The sequence below is a fragment of the Anomaloglossus baeobatrachus genome, chromosome 7 (genome assembly GCF_048569485.1).
Source record: "Anomaloglossus baeobatrachus isolate aAnoBae1 chromosome 7, aAnoBae1.hap1, whole genome shotgun sequence".
Classification (NCBI taxonomy): Eukaryota; Metazoa; Chordata; class Amphibia; order Anura; family Aromobatidae; genus Anomaloglossus; species Anomaloglossus baeobatrachus.
The window spans coordinates 173,640,224-173,658,699 of record NC_134359.1 but is presented as its reverse complement, the minus strand read 5'-3'; the positions used below and the strand labels follow the sequence as shown (position 1 = coordinate 173,658,699).

Sequence of the window (18,476 nt, the reverse complement as noted above, 5' to 3'; positions counted from 1 at the left end):
CAAGGACTAGGGGAAACTATATCCAACTGGGTAAGGAATTGGCTAAAAGATAGGAAACAAAGAGTAGTCATAAATGGTACATACTCTAAATGTGCTATAGTCAGCAGTGGGGTGCCACAGGGATCTGTGCTAGGACCAATTCTTTTTAATATCTTTATTAATGACCTTGTGGATGGGATAGATAGTAAAGTGTCAGTCATTGCTGATGACACCAAACTACAGTGCCTACAAGAAGTATTCAACCCCCTGCAGATTTAGCAGGTTTGATAAGATGCAAATAAGTTAGAGCCTGCAAACTTCAAACAAGAGCAGGATTTATTAACAGATGCATAAATCTTACAAACCAACAAGTTATGTTGCTCAGTTAAATTTTAATACATTTTCAACATAAAAGTGTGGGTCAATTATTATTCAACCCCTAGGTTTAATATTTTGTGGAATAACCCTTGTTTGCAATTACAGCTAATAATCGTCTTTTATAAGACCTGATCAGGCCGGCACAGGTCTCTGGAGTTATCTTGGCCCACTCCTCCATGCAGATCTTCTCCAAGTTATCTAGGTTCTTTGGGTGTTTCATGTGGACTTTAATCTTCAGCTCCTTCCACAAGTTTTCAATCGGGTTAAGGTCAGGAGACTGACTAGGCCACTGCAACACCTTGATTTTTTCCCTCTTGAACCAGGCCTTGGTTTTCTTGGCTGTGTGCTTTGGGTCGTTGTCTTGTTGGAAGATGAAATGACGACCCATCTTAAGATCCTTGATGGAGGAGCGGAGGTTCTTGGCCAAAATCTCCAGGTAGGCCATGCTATCCATCTTCCCATGGATGCGGACCAGATGGCCAGGCCCCTTGGCTGAGAAACAGCCCCACAGCATGATGCTGCCACCACCATGCTTGACTGTAGGGATGGTATTCTTGGGGTCGTATGCAGTGCCATCCAGTCTCCAAACGTCACGTGTGTGGTTGGCACCAAAGATCTCGATCTTGGTCTCATCAGACCAGAGAACCTTGAACCAGTCTGTCTCAGAGTCCTCCAAGTGATCATGAGCAAACTGTAGACGAGCCTTGACATGACGCTTTGAAAGAAAAGGTACCTTACGGGCTCGTCTGGAACGGAGACCATTGCGGTGGAGTACGTTACTTATGGTATTGACTGAAACCAATGTCCCCACTGCCATGAGATCTTCCCGGAGCTCCTTCCTTTTTGTCCTTGGGTTAGCCTTGACTCTTCGGACAAGCCTGGCCTCGGCACGGGTGGAAACTTTCAAAGGCTGTCCAGGCCGTGGAAGGCTAAAAGTAGTTCCATAAGCCTTCCACTTCCGGATGATGCTCCCAACAGTGGAGACAGGTAGGCCCAACTCCTTGGAAAGGGTTTTGTACCCCTTGCCAGCCTTGTGACCCACCACGATCTTGTCTCTGATGGCCTTGGAATGCTCCTTTGTCTTTCCCATGTTGACCAAGTATGAGTGCTGTTCACAAGTTTGGGGAGGGTCTTAATTAGTCAGAAAAGGCTGAAAAAAGAGATAATTAATCCAAACCTGTGAAGCTCATTGTTCTTTGTGCCTGAGATACTTCTTAATACTTAGGGGAACCAAACAGAATTCTGGTGGTTTGAGGGGTTGAATAATAAATGACCCTCTGAATAAACTTTTCACAATTTAAAAAAAAAATAAAAAAAGAAATAACATTCTTTTTTGCTGCAGTGCATTTCACACTTCCAGGCTGATCTACAGTCCAAATGTCACAATGCCAAGTTAATTCCGAATGTGTAAACCTGCTAAATCTGCAGGGGGTTGAATACTACTTGTAGGCACTGTATGTAGCATATTAAAAACTGACCTTATTACAAAAAGATCTGGATAAGATGTCAGAATGGGCAAATACTTGGCAAATGAGATTTAATGTTGATAAATGTACAGTAATGCACCTAGGACGGAGTAATCCTATAACTGTGTATACATTAGGAGAAGGACTTGGGTATTCTCATTACAAATAGGCTGAGCAGCAGTATTCAATGTCAGGCAGCAGCTGCTAAAGCAAACAAGATATTTGGGTGTATAAAAAGACAAATTAGATCTCCTGATCCCAACGTATTGTTACCCCTCTATAAACCACTTGTAAGGCCTCATCTAGAACATAGGATTCAGTTTTGGGCTCCACATTTTAAAAAGTACATTCAGAAGTTAGAGTCAGTTCAAAGGCGGGCAACTAGACTACTACAACGAATGGAAGGCCTCCCATATGATGAGAGGTTGAAAAAGTTAGATATGGTTAGCTTAGAAAAAAGATGTCTCAGAGGAGATCTCATTTATATGTATAAATACACGTGTGGTCAATATAAAGGACTGGCACATGACGTATTCCTTCCAAAGACAATACTAAGGACCAGGGGCATACACTGCAAGTGGAAGAAAAGCGATTCTGGCAGCTAAATAGGAAAGGGTTCTTTACAGTTAGAGCAGTAAGACTGTGGAATGCCCTACCACAAAAGGTAGTAATGGCAGATACTATAACAGCTTTTAAAAAAGGGCTGGATGATTTCCTCAGTACACACAACATTGTTGGTTATAAATGACTTAGGGACAAAATATATCACTGGTGGAGGAAGGTTGAACTAGATGGACCTAGCTCATGTTTCAACCTAAGTAACTATGTAACTACGTAAGCCTTTCTGTAACACTCAATGAAATAGAATAATATTAGGAGGAAAAATGTAGGTATGCTACAGTTCAAAAGTTTAGGGTCACTTAGATATTTCCTTGTTTTTGAAAGAAAAGTGCATTTTTTTCAATGAAGCTAACATTAAATTAAACAGAAATACACTCTATACATTGTTAATGTGGTAAATGACTATTCTAGTTGCAAACGTTTGTTTTTTAATGCAATATCTACATAGGTGTATAGAGGCCAATTTCCAACAACCACCACTCTAGTGTTCTAATGGTACATTGTGTTGCTATGTTAGAAGGCTAATGGATGTTTAGAAATCCCTTGAAAACGCTTGTGCAAGTATGCACAGTAGCACAGCTCAAAACAGTTTTGCTGATTAGAGAAGCTATAAAACTGACCTTTCTTTGAGCTAATGGAGAATCTAGAGCATTACATTTGTTGGTTCCATTAAACTCTCAAAATGGCCAGAAAAAGAGAGAACTTTCATGTGAAACTTGTCAGTCTATTCTTGTTCTTAGAAATGAAGGATATTCCATGCGAGATTGCCGGGTGTACTACTCCCTTCAGAGGGGAGCACAAACAGGCTCTAACCAGGGTAGAAAGAGAAGTGGGAGGCCCTGATGCACAACTGATCAACAAGACAAGTACATTAGAGTCTCTAGTTTGAGAAATCAATGCCTCACAGGTCGTGAACTGGCAGATTCATTAAATAGTACCCACAAAACGCTAGTGTGAACGTCTACAGTGAAGAGGCAACTCTGGGATGGTGGCCTTCTGGGCAGAGTGGGAAAGAAAAAGACATATCTGAGACTGGCTAATAAAAGTAAAAGATTAATATGGGCAAAAGAACAGACATTGGACAGAGGAAGATTGGAAAAATAGTGTCATGGACAGACGAATGGAAGTTTGAGGTGTTTGGATCACACAGTAGAACATTTGTGAGATGCAGAACAATTGAACAGATGCTGGAAGAGTGCCTGACGCAATCTGTCAAGCATAGTGGAGGTAATATGATGGTCTGGGGTTGCTTTGGTGCTGGTAAAGTGGGAGATTTGATGTATCTGCGCAAGCGCGAGATCATGGTCAGCGCTGTGCATGACAACAGCTTCATCCTCGTACCCGACCATGTGCAGATACATCACCGGCGAGAGAACTGCGCCTGCGCGAGACTTGGACAGCAGCGTGGGATTATGACGGCAGCGCCATCCTTTTCACTCATGACAAGAGAACGGCGAACAAAGCGACAAGGATGGACAGGAGACAAAATAGAGCCCGTCCATCTGGCCAACACAGCTCATTAACATACAACACAGTGGGATTTTATAAAGTTCTTTTTGGGGTCTGCAAGGGGAGTCAGGGAACAAGGTGCACTTTTATAGAATGCAGCACAGGAGCTGCAGAAGGTGACACTTTTGGTTTAATAGTAAAAAAACTGGTGACAGGTTCCCTTTAACCCCGTCTGCATTCATATCATGAGTCATTTTGTTAGTAGCATGCTTTTCATCTACACTGGACCAGTAAGAAATGGTACACTAATCGAGTTAGAAGATATGACTGACTTGTATACTGTATAGTGTTTCCTCATTTATATTAAGCTAAGGCAGCATGATTTACTTATCACATGAAACTCCCAGAATGTCTGGTGAATATAGGTGTGGTACATATTTCAATCACCATCTTAAAGTACTGTTTTTTTGAATATCTTCATATAACTCAATACTCATAATAGCTCATAATCATGTCCCTAACACAACCTTTTTGAGCTGTTGTGGCAGCAGCTTGACCGTATGGTACACAAAAAGTGCCCATCAAGCCAATCCAACTTGTGGGAGGAGCTTCTGGAAGCATGGCGTAAAATATCTCCAGATTACCTCAGCAAATTAACAGCTAGAATGCCAAAGGTCTGCAAAGCTGGAATTGCTGCAAAGGGAGCATTCTTTGAAGAAACCAAAGTTTGAAGGAGAAAATTATTTCAAGTAAAAATCATTATTTCTATCCTAGTTAATGTCTGGGCTATATTTTTTATTCATAATGCAACTCATTTGATAAATAAAAGTATGACTTTTCATGGAAAAGACAAAATTGTCTGGGTAACCCCAAACTTTTGAACGGTAGTGTATTTGTGTTTCTCTATTATTATTTTAGAACTTTGTTTATCTGCGTATTGCTTTGTTTCCTTTTTATACCTTTCATTGTAAGCACTGTATTTTTTATATTAAAGCTTAAAACGTTTGTCCTTGTATGCTCTAAAGAGTCCTTACCTTTCAGATAGTGTGTGGTCTTATGACTGTCGAACAGTAGTATATATTTTGCGTACTCATCCCCGTGTGTTTGATGTGTTCGCACAGTGTTGTGCAGCCAATGTGTGTGGACTATATCAGGGTGTGTTTTATGCTCATGTCCATGCTTATGCTTATAATAGAGGTCAAGTGCAAAATGTAAAATTGAGGGAAGAGAAATTAACCCTTGTTAGTTGCACCCCACATTGAATGCTGATAATTTTTTGTATGTCACAAGAAAAAGAGAAAACATCAAAATGAAACAAAAAAAACATGAAACAAAATGGAATGAAAAAGATGGAAGTAACTCAATTTACATAATACAGTTGAAACCAGAAATTTATATATACTATTTAAACAGACACATATTAATGTTTTTTTCACTGACATGAAATCAGAATAAACCTTCCAGTTTTAGGTCAATTAGGATTACAAAAATTGCCCTTGAACATCCTGTCTGCCCTGCTTATAAGCCCCAGTCCGGGGTCCATTCCCTGCCTGAGTGAGTATTTTGTGCTGCGGGCTCCCAAGTCATTCTGGCGTGCTCTAAACCTCCTGCTGCTACTGCATCTTAATCCTGTGTTCTGCCTCAGTACTGTTTATATCCAGGTCTCATTTATCACAGGCTGTGTGATGGACTTTTGCGGGGCTTAGTTCTGTCCAAGGTAGTATACTGAAACTGCTTGTTTTCTGTGCACTTTGTTCAGGACATTTATTACCTGCTGCTGTGCTGATTATATCCTGACCATTTCACCACTTGTTGATTTGCTCATAATACTGGACATTCACCACCAGTTTGTTGCAAACATTCTGGACATTTACCATCTGTCTGCTACAAATATTACTCTGGACTTTCACCACCTGTTTGCTGCGTTTATTTCTCTGGACATTTCACCTCTGCTTGCGGTGCTTACAATATTCTAGACCAGGGGTCTCAAACAAGAGGCCCCTGAGGGTAGTTCGTGCGGGCCCCAGGCCTGGCCCCTGTTCACTATCGCGGCAGGTGCAGGGGCCGCAGCCACTGTCTGCACTTTATGTCAGATGAATGTGTTGCAGACGCTGTGCTCTCGCGCCGGCAATACAATCATCTCACATAAATCACTGACCGTGACACTGCACCTGCCGCGATAGTGAACAGGGGCACGGGCCTGGGGGCCACACAAAGCAGAGATGAGGCAGCAGAGGGAGCGCGGAACAGGTGAGAAGAATGGTTTGCGTGTGTGTGTGTGTGTGTGTGTGTGTGTGTGTGTGTTGGACGTTAACCCCTTAGCGACCTATGACGTACTGGGTACGTTATGGCTCCCTGGTACTTAAGGACCCATCACGTACCCAGTACGTCATGGTGAAATCGCGGCCCCGGTGGCTGCGATCGCTGTAAATACCTTAGATTCGGGGAGGAGGGGACCTCAGGAGGGGTGGTGTCTCATCCCCGGACCTACGGAGGCTGTGATTGGCTGAGCGTCAGCCAATCACAGCCACTAATGTTTCAGCCATTGAAAATCGCTGAAACATTGAAATCCAGCCAAGATCAGGGCAGCTGTACCACCGATCATTGGCTGGAGCTGGGTGACCTGTGTTTCACCCGCCCCCAGCTCTGATTGGAGAGACCGGCCTTGTGACCGATGTCTCCAATCACTGTGGATCTGGGGCCGCAGACCACTCCCCTCAGCTTCACTCCGGAGTCTGTGAAAGGTGACGGGAGCTGCTGACCCATACAGGATGGCGACAAAGTGCGCACATTACTATGAGATGGGGATAAGGCTGGGTACATTACTATAGGATTGGGACATTACAAGGATGGGCACAATACTATTGGATGGGGACATTATTACTATAGTATGGGGACATTACTATAGGATAGGGACTAGGATGGGCACATTACTATAGAATGGGGACAAGGCTGGGGACATTACTATAGGATGGGGACTAGGATGGGCACAGTACTATAGGATGGGGACATTACTACAAGGGAACAAGGATGGGAAACATTACTATAGAATAGGGATAATGCTGGGGACATTACTATAGGGTGGGGACAAGGTTGGCACATTACTATAGGATGGGGACAAAATTGGCACATTACTAAAGGATGGGGAACATTACTATAGAATGGGGACAGTACTATAGGATGGGGACATTGCTACAAGGGGACAAGGATGGGGAACATTACTATAAGATGGGGGACAAGGAGGGACACATTATTATAGATTGGGGACAAGGGTGACCACATTACTATAACATGGGGACAAGGATGGGGAACATTACTTTAAGATGAGGACAAGGATAAGCACATTACTGTGGGATGGGGACTAGGATGGCGCACAATACTACAAGGGGACAAGGATGGACACATTACAACAATATGGGGAACATTACTAAAAGATATTGGTCAAAATTTCTATATAGTGCTAATTGTAAGACTATTAGTTACAAGAAAGGAATAAAATGTAAAAAAAAAAAAAAGTTTATATTTAAACAAAGAATGTGCACGTTTGCTATAATGAACAAGTGAAAGTTAAAAATCAGTGAGTATGGTATGAAAAAAATAAAATAAAATATATATATATTATATATGGTACCAATAAAAATGACACTTTGTCCTGCAAAGAATGCGGCCCCCCAAATATTTTTTTTTCCTCTGTGCGGCCCATACACCCAGCCGAGTTTGAGACCCCTGTTCTAGACATTCATGCTCTAATTTGTTGCGGAATCATATTTAATTCTGGACTTCGGCGTATCAGTTGCTGTGCGCTTTATTGCATTTGCTGTCTGAACAGTCACATAATAGTGCAGTTGCACTTACATTTAATTTGTGCTTGCCTTCTGTTAGTCTTATATTACACAATAAACACTGTAAAAGGGAGAATATTCACCCCTCCCGTGTCTCAGTTTCATTATATTCCACACTATTAGATTCCAGTGTATCTACATAAGTGTTATACTTTTTAGTATTATTATTAATATTTATTTATGGAGCACCATTAATTCCATGGTGCTGTACATGAGAAGGGGTTACATACAGAATACATATACAAGTTACAGTAGACAGACTAGTACAATTGGAAGAGAGCCCTGCCCTTGCAGGCTTACATTCTATAGTATTTTCGGGAAGAGACAGTAGGTGGTGTTTAGGTTGGGCGGCAGCTCCGCACGGTGGTGAGGCGGCAGCTCCGCACGGTGGTGAGGCGGCAGCTCCGCACGGTGGTGAGGCGGCAGCTCCGCACGGTGGTGAGGCGGCAGCTCCGCACGGTGGTGAGGCGGCAGCTCCGCACGGTGGTGAGGCGGCAGCTCCGCACGGTGGTGAGGCGGCAGCTCCGCACGGTGGTGAGGCGGCAGCTCCGCACGGTGGTGAGGCGGCAGCTCTGCACGGCTGTGAAGCATTGAAGTCATTGTAGATTATAGGCATTTCTGAACAGATGAGTTTTCAGGTTCCATTTGAGGCTTGCAAGGGTAGCAGAAAGTCTGACGTGATGAGGCAGCGAGTTCCAGAAGACTTGGGATGCTTGGGATAGGTCTTGGAGTCGGTTGCATGAGGAGCGAATGAGAGAGGAGGAGAGAAGGAGATCTTGGAGGACCGGAGGTGACGTGTTAGAGTGTAGTGGGAGATTAGTTCAGAGATATACGGAGGAGACCGATTATGGACGGCTTTGTAGGTCAGTGTAAAGCGGGCTTTACACGCTATGATATATCAAACGATATGTCGTTGGGGTCACGTCGTAAGTGACGCACATCCGGCATTGTTTGACTTATCGTAACGTGTGACAGCTACGAGCGACTGAACGAGCAAAAATACTCACCTTATCGTTGTTCGTTGACACGTCGCTCATTTTCTAAAAATCGAACGTCCGGTTGTTCATTGTTCCCGAGGTAGCACACATCGCTCCGTGTGACACTCCGGGAACGATGAACACAGCTTACCTGCGTCCCGCCGGCAATGCGGAAGGAAGGAGGTGGGCGGGATGTTTACGTCCCGCTCATCTCCGCCCCTCAGCTTCTATTATCCGGCCGCTGTGTGACGCCGCTGTGACGCCGAACGTCCCTCCCCCTTCAGGACGAGGATGTTCGCCGCCCACAGCGACGTCGTTTGGAAGGTAAGTAGTGTGACGGGGGGTTACGACTTTGTGCAAAACGGGCAGAAATTGCCCGTGCCGCACAAACAATGGGGGCGGGTGCGATCGCACATGCGATCGCACGAGAAATCTACATGTGTAAAGCAGCCTTTAATAGTTTGAATTGTATACGGTGAAAGATTGGGAGCCAGTGGAGGGTCTTGCAGAGAGGAGAAGCGGGGTGGTATTGAGACGAGAGGTGGATCAGTCGGGCAGCAGAATTAAGGATGGACTGGAGAGGGGCAAGCGGGATAGCAGGGAGGCCACAGAGGAGGATGTTACAGTAATCGTTTCGGGAGATTATGAGGGCATGTATTAGCATTTTGGTTGATTGCAAATTGAGGAAAGGACGGATTCTGGAAATATTTTTGAGTTGAAGACGGCAGGAGGTGGTGAGAGATTGGATGTGTGGTATGAAGGACAAGGCAGAGTCAAAGGTCACTCCGAGGCACCGAACTTTGGGTACTGGTGAGAGCATGGTGTTATTTATTGTAATAGATAGATCAGGTAGTGTAGGTGAGATGGAGGAAAGATGATTAGTTCAGTTTTGGCCACATTGAGCTTTAGGAAGCGAGAGGAGAAAAAGGAAGATATAGCAGATAGACACTCCGGGATTCTGGACAGCAGAGATGTAACATCTGGGCCAGAGATGTAGATCTATGTGTTATCGGCATATAGGTGGTAATGGCCATGGAACTTTATGAGTTGTCCCAGGCCAAATGTATAGATAAAAAAAAGTAAGGGTCCCAGGACAGAGCCTTGAGGGACGCCAACAGAGAGAGGCCGGGATGAAGAGGTTGTGTGGGAGTGGGAGACACTAAGTGTGGTTGAAAAGGTATAAAGAGATCCAAGAGAGGGCAAGATCTCTGACACCAAGGGAAGAGAGGATCTGTAATAGGAGGGAGTGGTCGACAGTGACAAAGGCTGAGGACAGGTCTAGAAGTAGGAGTATGGAGAAGTGATTGTTAGCTTTGGCAGTAAGTCATTTGCGATTTTAGTCAGGGCAGTTTCGGTAGAATGGTGTGGACGGAAGCCGGACAGTAGGTTGTCAAAGAGAATTAGATGAGAGGTGGGAGGAAAGTTCAGCTTGGACATGCTGTTCCAGGAGTTTTGAGGTGAACGGCAGTTGTGATATGGGGCGATAGCTGGTAGTAGAGGTTGGGTCGAGGGAAGGTTTCTTTAGGATAGGTGTGACTGTTGCATGTTTAAAGGCAGAAGGGAAGGTACCAGTCATTAAAGATAGGTTGAAAAGATGGGTTAAGGCTGTAATAAGGATAGTGGTGAGGTTGGGGAGGAGGTGCGCAGGTGGTGAGGTGTGCTTTTGAGAGAAGAAGTGCAAGCTCTCCTTCGGTGATGGTAGGGAGGACGTTTATGGGGGAGGGGCTGTAGTCATTTATATGAAGGGGTTGTGGTGACTGAGCAGAGAAGGCTTTCCTTATTTGGTCGACTTTTTCTTTGAAATAAGTGGCAAAGTCTTCTGCAGAAATGAGGGAAGTTGGAGGGGCAGTGGTGGGCGAAGGAGGGAGTGTAAAGTATTGAATAACTGTTTGGGGTTGCGTGTTAAAGAGGATATGAGGTTTCTTAAGTATTCCTGTTTAGCGGAGGTGAGGGCCGAACGAAATGTGTGAATTGCATTTTTGAATGTGCTGAAGTCTTCCTGGGAGTGTGTTTTCTTCCACTCTGCGGCCCTAGACACTTGCCGAAGTTTTTTAGTGAGGCTGTTGTGCCAGGGCTGTCTATTGATTCATCTCACTATGCCATGCACAAGGGGAGCGACTGAATCAATAGCTGATGCGAGAGTGGTGTTGTAGAAAGTGGTGGTTTGTGTCGTGGAGTGAAGATATGGAGGACAGCGGTAGGATACAGTCAGAGAGTGTGTGCATGTTGAGGTGTGTAAGGTTTCTGCGGAGGTGTGCTAGGTGCTGGACAGGGGGGGCAGGTGAGGAGGACAGGGCTGAATAGGTCAGTAGACGGTGGTCAGATAGGGGGAGGGGGGGAAGTTGTGAGGTCAGAAAAGGAACAGAGACGGGTGAAGATAAAGGTCTAGTGTGTATCCATCTTTATGGGTGGCAGAGGTAGACCACTGAGTTAGAACAAAAGACGAAGCGAGGGACAGGAGTTTGGAGGCTGCCGACTGGCAGGTGTCAGTGGTGATGCTGAAATCACCCATGATGATAGTGGGAATGTCAGCAGAGAGAAAGTGTAGAAGCCAGGCAGAGAGCTGGTCGATAAAGGCAGTGGTAGGGCCCAGGGGTCTGTATATGATGGCCACTTGGAGGTTGGAGGGAGAATAGATTCGGACAGAGTGCACGTCAAAGGAAGGCAGGACAAGGAAGGGTATTGGTGGGATTGGGTTAAAGTTGCAGTTGTTAGAAAGAAGGAGACCCACTCCTCCATTGCCAGGGCGAGGAGTGTGGGTAAAATGAAGGCCACCGTAGTATAGTGCAGCAGGGGAGGCAATATTGGAGGGTATCAGCCATGTTTCGGTGAGGCACAGAAAGGATAGACTGCTAGAGGTAAAGAGATCGTGAGTGATGTGCAGTTTATTACAGACAGAGCGGGCATTCCAAAGCGCTCCAGAGAAAGGGAGCAGTGGAGTGGGTGAGAGGGGAATGGATTTTATATTGGAGGATTGCGGTAGTTACTAGTATGTGGGGAGTGATAAGTGGGTGATAAAGAGGGGTGTACCATCTGTGGGGGGCCAGGTATGGGGGATATGTCACCAGCAGTGAGAAGAAGTATAGAAAGGGAGAGCAGGTGGGTGAAGGAGAGATGACGGCATGTTCTGCGTGATATTAGGAGCGATCTGAGGTTTACGAGCAGGTCAGCAGATGAAGACAGATGAGAAGGCAGGAGGGAAGGGGAGATAATTATTTGTTTGGAGAGTGCTGCGAAGGAGAGTGAGGAGGAGTGGAGCAAAGACTGAGGGCATAAGTGAACATGGTGGGAATAAGGTTTTAAATATAGAAAAAAACAATCAATCAATGACAGTAGCAAACACAGTTAGAAAAAGTTAAATCTCACCTTCTGGTCACTTTGGGACATTTCTGGTATATTTCTGACGCCCCACTTAAAAAATCCCACTTATGAAATCACACCAGACCAGAGTCATAACAGACATGCACCATAACATTTATACATCTCTAAAGGCCTAGAGAATGTCTCAGGTGTGAGCAGAAGGGAGGGGTTGCAGTAAGACAGAGCACAGAATCACACCAGGGGTAAATTAGCATAAAGAAACTAAAAGAAGCATTTGGACTACTTCACAGCAAGATGGCTATACACTTAACATGGAGAAGATAGACAGGTGTGAACTAGGGTCAAAGAGTTAGAAAAAATATCTAATTCAAAGAGAGGGTCCAGTTGTTGTAGCAGTATGACATACCAGTAGAAATATAGATATAGGAGAGAATAGACTTCTGATTAGCAACATCTGGGTTACAGACACACCTGTGGATGTATTTTAATGCACACTGTGACAAGGTGACCGGCCTTATTGTAAATGGCAGGTATTTACCACGAAAGTGGTGTGATCCTGGGAACTTTTGCTGGCACTTGTAGTGCCACAGACATTTTCCTATAGTTTGAATGGGCCAGGATTACGGATGGCTAAGAGATGGGTGGGGCTGGCCATCCACATACCCCTGCCTATGGGTGTGTCTAACACAGGTCTTAATTAGGTTGTTTGGCACATGGCAGTCAGTCAGTGTGTGTAGAGCAGTGTGTGGAACATGTACATGAAGAGCAGCCTCCGGCAGGTAAATAGGTTGGTATCCTTAGAGGTTGGAGCCTCTGTAAGAAACTCACGTAAGGGAGTGTGGGTTGGCTTCAGCCATCTGGAACTGAGTGAGAAGAGGCGTGGGAGTTCCACTCTGACTCTGCCAGTGTCCATTACTGAGTGGGCGCACCGCGACAGTTACAGACCAGAAATCGGCGTGTGATGAGGATCACCAGTGCAATTTATGCCGTTTGTTTAATAAACTGTTGGACTTTTAAATGAACTGTATTCCTGTTGCTACCTCTAAGACGCAGCAAAGTGACTAACCCCATCACGTGAGCAGGCGAACGCTTACAACACATAAAACACACTGCTTTGGGTAGCATGATCGAAAAGTCAAAAGAAATCAGCCAAGATCTCAGGAAGAGAATTGTCGACTTGCACAAGTCTGGTTCATTATTGGGTGCAATTTACAGATACCTAAAAGGTTGAGGATTGCAGGGCCTGCCTTCAGGCTGAGATTCTCTGGCCATAAGTAATCTTCCAGGTTTCCTGGCCATTTCTTTTGGTTATTAGTCTATCAGTTGCGGCCAGTTGCATGGTTTATGATATCAGGACCCTTCAATAGTTGGGGCCCCATGCGTGTGTTATCACTAGACTGGCTAGCTATACATTTTTTTTCCCTTTTTTTCCCCCAGAGTCACTGCAGATCCTCATGTTTTTATTAACTTTGGGTTGTACTGTATGGAATAACCACAGGGCTATTTAGGACTCGTATACAGGATTATCATGTGTGGACATAACCTTTTTCCATCATATGTGGGTTATATGTTTTTGTATCCAGTGTTTGGTTTTTAAATGGTTTTAGAGGTATCTAATTGTGTCATTTTTGTACATTTGTATTTCATGTCATGTGTGGTTTTTTGCATTAAATAAAAATTGCCTTTTTTTTATATAATATGTGGTGATCCCGCTTCATTAGGTACGCTTTCTTTTTTCAATACATTGTGTTTCTTGTACCTAGGAGAGCCCACTTCCAGGTGGTGCCGTCCCTTTTTTCTCCATTGATACCTAAAAAGGTACAACGTTCACCTGTACAAACAATTATACACAAGTACAAACAAAATGGTAATGTCCAGCTACCATACCGCTCAGGAAGGAGATGGGCTCTGTGTACCAGAAATAAAACGTGCTTTGGTCAGACGTGCATATCAACACAAAAACAAAAGACCTTGTGAAGATGCTGGCGGTAGGTGATAAGACTGTCATTATCCTCAGTGAAACAAGTACTGTATCAACATGGGCTGAAAGGCCACTCTGAAAGAAAGAAGCCATTACTCCAAAGGACACATAAAAAAGCCACATTAATGTCTGCAAATGCACACAGGAAGAAAGCCCTTAATTTTTGGAGACATGTCCTGTGGTCTGACGAAACGAAAATTGAACTGATTGTGGCCATAATGACCATCGTTACGTTTGGAGGGAAAAGGGAGAAGCGTTGAAGCGTAAGAACACCATCCCCACAGTGAAACACGGAGGTGGCAGCATGATGATGTGGGGCTCTTTTGCTGCAGGAGGGACTGGTGTCGTTCACAAAAAAGATTGCATCATGAGGAAAGAAGATTACGTGGCAATATTGAAGCAACATCTTAAGACATCATCCACGAACTTAAAGCTTGGGTAGAAATGGGTCTTCCAAATAGACAAAGACCCAAAGCATACTGCCAAACTGGTTACAAAGTGGCTTAAGGATAAAGTCAATGTTTTGGAGTTGCTAACACAAAACAATGATCTCAATCCTATTGATATTTATGGGGATAACTGAAAAAGGCAGGTGCGAGGAAGACTACCTACAAACGTGGCTCAATTACACCAATCCTGTCAGGAGGAATGGGCCCAAAGTCCTATCAACTATTGTGAGATGCTTGTGGAAGGATATCGAAAACGTTTGACCCAAGTCATACAGTTTAAAGGCAATAGCATCAAAATACTAATTAAATGTACAGTCAGATCCAGAAGTATTTGAACAGTGACCAAATCTTTGTGATTTGGCCTCTGCATACCACTATTTTTTTAAAAATTGAACAAGTGAGGTAATTGAAGTGCAGACTTTCAGGTTTAATTAAAAGCGGTTAAGCAAAAATACCCAATGAAAGGTTTAGGAATTGCAATCATTTTTCTACAAAAGCTCCTCATTTCAGAGGCTCAAAAGTAATTGGATAAATTTACTTTACCATAAATAAAATGTTAATTTTTCATAGTAATATAAAGAGATAATAACATCCCACAGTTGCCACTAAGCCCTAGATTAGTAATGGGAAGGATCTATGAGACCTCCTCATTAGTAATTTGTAAGTGAAAGTAAATAAACACAAAACAAAAACATTCTTTATTTGTAATAAAATACAAAAAAACACTCTGTTTTACCAAGTTATTAACCTCCAAAACATCCCGGCAGGTCCAACGTAATCCACTCCACATGAGGTCCCACAATGATTTCAGCTCTGCTACATATCTTAAATCAAAGTTCGTGGTCATGGTACATGACCGAACGCTGTTAGGGTCATAGTATCATAGTATCATAGTTTTTAAGGTTGAAGGAAGACTCTAAGTCCATCTAGTTCAACCCGTCGTCTAACATGTTGATCCAGAGGAAGGCAAAAAACCCCAATGTGGCAAACAAGTTCCAATGGGGAAAAAATTTCCTTCCTGACTCCACATCCGGCAATCAGACTAGTTCCCTGGATCAATACCCTGTCATAAAATCTAATATACATAACTGGTTATATTAAACTTTTCAAGAAAGGCATCCAGGCTCTGCTTAAATGTTAGTAGTGAATCACTCATTACAACATCATGCGGCAGAGAGTTCCATAGTCTCACTGCTCGTACAGTAAAGAATCCTCGTCTGTGATTATGATTAAACCTTCTTTCCTCAAGACGTAGCGGATGCCCCCGTGTTCCAGTCGCAGGCCTAGGTGTAAATAGATCTTTGGAAAGGTCTCTGTACTGTCCCCTCATATATTTATACATTGTGATTAGATCTCCCCTAAGCCTTCGTTTTTCCAGACTAAATAACCCAAAGTTTAATAACCTGTCTTCGTATTGCAGCCCCCCCATTCCTCTAATAATCTTGGTCGCTCTTCTTTGCACCCTCTCCAGTTCAGCTATGTCCTTCTTATATATCGGTGACCAGAATTGTACACAGTATTCTAAGTGCGGTCGCACTAGTGACTTGTACAGAGGTAGAACTATATTTTTTTCATGAACACTTATACCTCTTTTAATACATCCCATTATTTTATTAGCCCTGGCAGCAGCTGCCTGACACTGTCCACTAAAGTGAAGTTTACCATCCACCCATACACCCAAGTCTTTTTCGGTGTCTGTTTTACCCAGTGTTCTACAATTAAGTACATAATCATAAATGTTATTTCCTCTACCCAAGTGCATGACCTTACATTTATCTACATTAAACTTCAATTGCCACTTCTCAGCCCAATCCTCCAATTTACATAAATCTCCCTGTAATATAAAATTATCCTCCTCTGTATTGATTACCCTGCAGAGTTTAGTATCATCTGCAAATATTGAAATTCTACTCCGCATGCCCCCAACAAGGTCATTTATAAATATGTTGAAAAGAAGCGGGCCCAATACTGACCCCTGTGGTACCCCACTATGAACTGAGACCCAGTCCGAGTACGTACCATTAATAACCACCCTTAGTTTCCTATCACTGAGCCAGTTTTTAACCCAGTTACACATATTTTCCCCTATCCCCATTATTCTCATTTTATGTACCAACCTTTTGTGTGGCACCGTATCAAAAGCTTTTGAAAAGTCCATATATACAACATCCACTGCATTTACCTGGTCCAGGCTTGAACTTACCTCTTCATAGAAGCTTATCAAATTAGTTTGACAGGATCGATCCCTCATAAACCCATGTTGATACTCTGTCATAAGGTTATTTTTCTTGAGATACTCCAGTATAGCATCTCTCAAGAAACCCTCAAGGATTTTACCAACCGTAGAGGTTAAACTTACCGGCCTATAATTTCCCGACTCAGTTTTTGTCCCCTTTTTGAATATTGGCACCACATTTGCTATGCGCCAGTCCTGCGGTACCGACCCTGTTATTAAGGAATCTGAGAAGATTAAAAATAATGGTCTATCTATCACAGAACTCAATTCCTGTAGTACTCTGGGGTGTATGCCATCCGGGCCCGGAGATTTGTCAACCTTAGTGATTTCGAGGCGGCGGCGTACTTCCTGCTGGGTTAAGCAGGTAATATTCAAGGGTGAATTTATGGTATCACTGGTCATGTCATCTGCCATGGCATTTTCTTGTATAAAAACCGTAGAAAAAAAGTCATTCAGCAGGTTGGCTTTACCCTCATCCCCTTCCACCATTTCACCAAGACTATTTTTAAGGGGGCCAACACTATCGCTTTTCAGTTTTTTACTGTTTATGTAGTTAAAGAATATTTTAGGATTATTTTTACTTTCTCTCGCAATGAGTCTCTCTGTCTCAAACTTAGCTAACTTAATTTGCTTTTTACATATTTTATTTAATTTTCTATAATTATATAATGTCTCATCACTACCTACCCTCTTTAATTCTTTTAAGGCTTTCTGTTTTTCTTTTATTGCTTCCCTTACAGCTCTATTTAGCCATAGGGGTTTCCTCCTATTTCTAGAATGTTTGTTCCCATAGGGTATATTTTCTGCACAAGCCCTATTCAGGATGCTCATAAAAGTCTCCCATTTGCTTTGTGTACTTTTATTACTTAGTACATCATCCCAGTTTATTGCACTAAGATCATCTCTCAACCGTTTAAAATTTGCTTTCCTGAAGTTTAGTGTCCTTGTAGCCCCTCTACTATACATCTTACTAAAGAATACATGAAAACTTATTATTTTGTGATCACTATTCCCCAAGTAACCCCCAACTTGTATATTTGATATGCGGTCTGGCCTATTGGTTAGTACAAGGTCTAGTAGTGCTCCCCCTCTTGTGGGGTCCTGTACCATTTGTGAAAGGTAATTATCTTTCATTGTTATCAAAAATCTATTTCCCTTGCTGGAACTGCAAGTTTCTGTTCCCCAATTTATATCAGGATAGTTAAAGTCCCCCATAATAATTACCTCTCCGAGACTCGCTGCTTTATCAATTTGCTTTATGAGGAGATTCTCTACCTCTTCCATAATATTCGGCGTCTTATAACACACCCCTATCAGTATTTTATTATTCATTCTCCCCCCCCCTTATCTCCACCCATAGGGACTCTACATTCTCAGTACCCTCACATATGTTGTCACGCAGGATGGGTTTTAAGGATGATTTTACATATAGACACACACCTCCCCCTCGCTTATTTGTACGGTCATTCCTGAATAGGCTATAACCCTGTAAATTAACAGCCCAGTCATAGCTCTCATCCAGCCATGTCTCTGATATCCCCACTATATCATAATTTTCTTCCAACAATATTAATTCTAATTCCTCCACCTTATTTGTGAGGCTTCGGGCATTAGTGTACATGCACGTTACGTATGACTAAGAATGAATGAGCTCCGCGATCAGTGGTGACGTCACTCAGTGTCAGGACTCTGGTTTTTCTGCTTATCCTTTTTGGGCTTTTTTCCCTTTTCCAAGATGGTGTCCCCTGCTTCATTCTTCTCCATGTGTTCTGCATTC

At 43.3% G+C, this 18,476-nt stretch overlaps 1 protein-coding gene across 6 annotated transcripts in view; it reads right to left on the bottom strand.

Moving 5' to 3' along the window:
* The window catches only part of PGAP1 (post-GPI attachment to proteins inositol deacylase 1), a 1,652,111-nt gene that overhangs the window by 1,383,514 nt on the left and 250,121 nt on the right, over window positions 1–18,476 (bottom strand). The gene's annotated exons all lie outside the window — the stretch shown is intronic.